Genomic DNA, 5,035 nt, shown 5'->3' with positions numbered 1-5,035 from the left:
CTCCAGCAACATGCTAATATTGAGGACATGGTCAGCGTTTCATTGCTTCCAAAATAGAATATGCCCACCTGGGAGCACCTGACATTGTAAAAAGCACAGGTACAAGGATAGCATCATGATGAAGCTGCAGAGTTCATGCCAGAGGCAGCTAGTGCTTCAAGGCAAACTGTTTGAACATTCACAAAGGCAACTGAGATCTGTGGCACTTCACAATGACTGCCCTACCCTGTAATTTTCAGACCAGCTTTTTATAAAGCAAAAAATAAAAAACAAATGTATAATTAAAACAGTAGGCATTTTACTATAGCCTGTGGACCATACTATAAATAACAAGCCTTCATTTGAAAAAAATACTTTAACTAGGTTGTTGACAGTTGTTCTCTATGAGTATAGGAAACAAAGGAAGTACATGGAGATTTGAGCCCTGTGATTCACAGTCCCAGTTCACATGACATCTATGCTGAGAGCTCAATTCCTAGCATCCAGAGCTGGGGTTGAATCTTCCTAGTTAGCTATAGCAGAACTCATCTCGCAGACCACTCAGTTGAGTGGATACGAATGTCCCTGTTATATGAAGTTTTCCTGAGAAGGTGAAGAAGCACCTATTCATAGGTAAGACAAACACACACACACACACACACACACACACACACACACACACACACACAAGACCAAATATCATTTCCCCAAAATCTAGGTTAGCAAACCATAAATTTCACTGAGATTATTTATGGGGCAATCAGTGGGGGGTTTACTACATAAGCATGAAAAACTTAGCGTGTTTATACCACAGGGAGAAGACCCTGCATACTGTTATTAAAGTATGTATCTTAAGGAAGTGGGGGGAGTCTTGTGAAACCCTCTTCCCTTCCTGACAGAAGATTATAAAATCCAATCCTGTGTGGGCCTCATTGAGGAAATTTTAGCTGCTGAGAACTCAAGAGATCATGACCAGAGAGAAATCACTCTCCCCTTCCTCTGAATCTTCCTTTCTACCAGCTCTTCCATAATATTTCTAGAGCCGTGGAGAGGGTGATGTAGATATCCCATTTAGTTCAAAGCATTCAATAGTTATATTCTCAGGAACCTAACTGTGGTGTGGGAGAATTGTCTGTATTCTGTCAATCATGTATTTTAATAAAATGCTGATTGACCAGGCAGGAAGTAGAGGCAGGTCAACCAGACAGGAAGTAGAGGTGGGGGCGATGAGAACAGGAATATTCTGGGAAGCAGGAAGCTCTCTCTGCCATTCCTGTGCAGACCACCAAAGAAGCAACATGGAAGTTGACAGCTGAGAAAGGTACTGAGCCGTGTGGCTAACATAGATAATGATAATGGATTAATATAAGTTACAAGGACTAATAAGAAGCCTGACCTAATGGGCCAATCAGCTTTATAACTTATAGAGATCTCTGTGTGGTTGATTTTTCTCTGGGACTTGCTGGTTGTGGGGTACCAGGGGGGAACAGATACCCCAACAAGCTAGCCCCTCATGTTACAGATGGCGCCCACGTGGATATCTGAATCCACAGAAAGTTTGGGAAAGCTTGGGAAAGAATAGAGTAAAGCATGGTTTCTTGGTAGCAGCAATTTCTCGGGTCTGCTCTGCTTCCTTGAGGCAAGCAAGTGCTCTCATCTAAGAGAGGCTTCCTAACTCAGCTTTAGCTGCAAAACTTTGCAGCTCCTTTAAGAGGTCCTGCTGCGAAACACTTAAACGGTGTTGAGGAAAAGCTGAATGCATGCTTTTCAGTTTTTAGCCATAGCAGGAAAAAAGCTGTGCCATTTTAAAATGCCAGCTTTCTGGGCTGTCCTGCCAGGGCAAACTCTGACTCTTTCAGGCAAGTAGTCCGACTGAGTGTGTTCTGTGAGCAGAATGCTGCAGCTTGCTTACTGGAAAGGACCTTGAAACGCCATAGAGTTGTGGCAGTGAACACAGCTCTGGCTGGTATCTCAGCCATGAGGCTGGAAAGCTAAGGAATGGGCTGAATCTAATTTTCAAAGCCATGGCTTTAGTCCTACCCATTAAAGACTCATGTGGTCAGAAAAAGAGAGATATACAGTAAAGAGTGTAGCATGAAGGGGCCAGCTTGTTGGGGTATCTGTTCTGCCTGGTACCCCACAGCCGGCAACTCCCAAGGAAAAATCACACACAAGACTTCATAAGATTATAAACTGATTGGCCTATTAGGTCAGGCTTCTTATTAGTCCTTGTAACTTATATTAATCCATTATCATTATCTATGTTAGCCATAATGGCTCAGTACCTTTTCCAGCTGGGCAGCTTACATGTTTCCTCTCTGGTGGTCTGGGCAGAACTGGCAGAGGGAGCTTCCTAGAATACTCCCAGTCTCTTTGCTCCACCTCTATTTCCTGTCTGGTTTTCCTGCCTATACTGCCTGCCTGGCCAATCAGCGTTTTATTAAAATATGATTGACAGAATATGGATAATTCTCCCGCAATAAAAGAGAGATTCAAAGACAAAGAAAACCTCTAAATATTTTACAGTGTGTTAAAAATATATGTAGGCTAAAAGTTAAAGTTCTTAAAGTAAAAAAGGAAGAAAGAAAGTAGTTGGGTGTGGTGGTACACACTTTTAATCCCAACACTTGGGAGGCAGAGATACATTGACCTCTGTGACTTCGAGGGGCAGAGGTAGATTGACCTCTGTGACTTCAAGATGTGGTAGCACACGCCCCTAATCCCAATGCCTGGGAGGCAGAGACAGACAGATCTCTGAGTTCAAGGTGTGGTAACACACACCTTTAATCCCAGCACTTGGGAGGCAGAAACAAGTGGATCTCTGTGAGTTCAAGGACAGCCTGGTCTACAGAGTTATTCCAGGACAAAGATATACAGAGAACCTGTCTCAAAAAGTTAAAAGCAAAAATAAAAGAAATAGAAGTTAAAAAAAAGCCGAATAAAGATGGAAAATACACAGAGAATCTTAATACTGTATGCTATTATGCTCTCTTTGAATTGTTTGAATGCTAAAGAAGGAGCAACAGCTGCTAAAAGACTTTTGTTTATAAATGCTGAACTAACCCAAGATAGGTATTTTGAAAATACCTTGGCTTCAAAACTGAAATCAAAAGGTATGTTACTTTGGAGAAGAGATTTTACTTTTGTTTCCACAGAAAATGAGAGGCTGTGGATTCATTCTGAGTTAAGAAAAATCAGGTTCGATAAAGGAAGACCACCTGAGAAATCTTCACTAAGAACAGATGACCCAGATGATACAGTTCTTCATCCAGAACAGGTTCAAGTCTGCGGCCTGAGATGATCAAGCCTCACAGGATACTCCAGTCAGAACTTGATTATAACTCTAAATTTTCTTTAGGTCCCCATAAGATCATCAGTGCCCCCAACCAGCCGGAAGTAGCCTGGAATACTACGCCCACATTCCCAAAAAATGGACTATGGGTATTTTCCTTTGTTTAAAAAAAAAAGAGGGTGAAATGGTTTGGGAGAATTGTCTGTATTCTGTCAATCATGTATTTTAATAAAACACTGATTGGCCATGCAGGAAGTAGAGGCAGGTCAACCAGACAGGAAGTAGAGGTGGGACGATGAGAACAGGAATATTCTGGGAAGCAGGAAGCTCTCTCTGCCATTCCTGTGCAGACCACCAAAGAAGCAACATGGAAGCTGACAGCTGAGAAAGGTACTGAGCTGTGTGGCTAACATAGATAATGATAATGGATTAATATAAGTTACAAGGACTAATAAGAAGCCTGACCTAATGGGCCAATCAGCTTTATAACTTATAGAGATCTCTGTGTGGTTGATTTTTCTCTGGGACTTGCTGGTTGTGGGGTACCGGGCGGGAACAGATACCCCAACAAGCCAGCCCCTCATGTTACATAACTGGATATATGTCTCTATACTTACCACTGTCCATTGTAAAAAGAAGCTTCCGTGATCAAGGCTGAAAACATTAAGTACCTATTAGTATAAATATTAATATGTAGAAGCTTGACAATTTGACAGGCATTCTATATCCATTCAGAAAATCAGCCACGGTAGCTTCTCCACTGTGATTTTGATGTCTATCCCCAGCTATGCATTTTAAATGGGGGTGTCAGTACCAGATGAGAATTCCATGCCTAGTATCTCAGTATCTCAGGCTTCTTATTAACTCTTATAACTTATATTAGCCCATAATTCTTGTCTGTGTTATTCACATGGTTTGGTACCTTTTTTGACAAATCACATCTTGTTTGCTCTGTTTCTGGCTTCCTCTGTATCTGATGACTGCAAGACCTGGTGGTACAGAAACCTGTCAACAATGGCTACTATCAATAATGCTGCTATAAACACAGCTGAGCAAATGTCACTGTGGTATGAGTGTGCATCCTTTGAGTATATGCCCAAGAGTGACATTGTTTGGTACTAAGGAAGATTGTTTCCCAATTTTCTGAGAAACAACCACACTGGTTTCCAAAGTGGCTGTACATGTTTGCCCTCTTACCAGCAATGGAAGAGTGTTCTTCTTGCTCCACATCCTCTCCAGCATAAGCTATCATTGATGTTTTTTATCTTAATCATTCTGACCAGAGTAAGATGGAATCTCAGAGTTGTTATTTTGATTTGCATTTCCCTGATGGCTAAGGATGTTGAACAATTCCTCAGGTGTCTTTCAGCCATTTGACATTCTTCTGTTGAGAATTCTCTGTTTAGATCTGTAACCACCTTTTTTTTAAAAATAGGATTATTTGGAAATGTCTTATTTTTTTAGTTCTTTATATATTTTGAAGAGCAGTCCTCTGTGTGATGTGTGGTTGGTGAAGATCGTTTCCCATTCAGTAGCCTGCCATTTTATCTTAGTGACTGTGTCATTTGCCTTAAAGAAGCTTCTCAGTTTCAGGAGGTCCCATTTATTAATTGCTACTCTCAGTGTCTGTTCTACTGGTGTTATATTTAGGAAGTGGGATCCTGTGCTTATGCCTTCAATGCTACTTCCCACTTTCTCTTCTATGAGGTTCAGTGTGGCTGGATTTATGTTGAGGTCTTTGATTCATTTGAACTTAAGTTTTGT

Source organism: Myodes glareolus, chromosome 16 (genome assembly GCF_982192425.1).
Source record: "Myodes glareolus chromosome 16, mMyoGla1.1, whole genome shotgun sequence".
Lineage (NCBI taxonomy): Eukaryota > Metazoa > Chordata > Mammalia > Rodentia > Cricetidae > Myodes > Myodes glareolus.
This window is presented reverse-complemented; position numbering follows the sequence as displayed.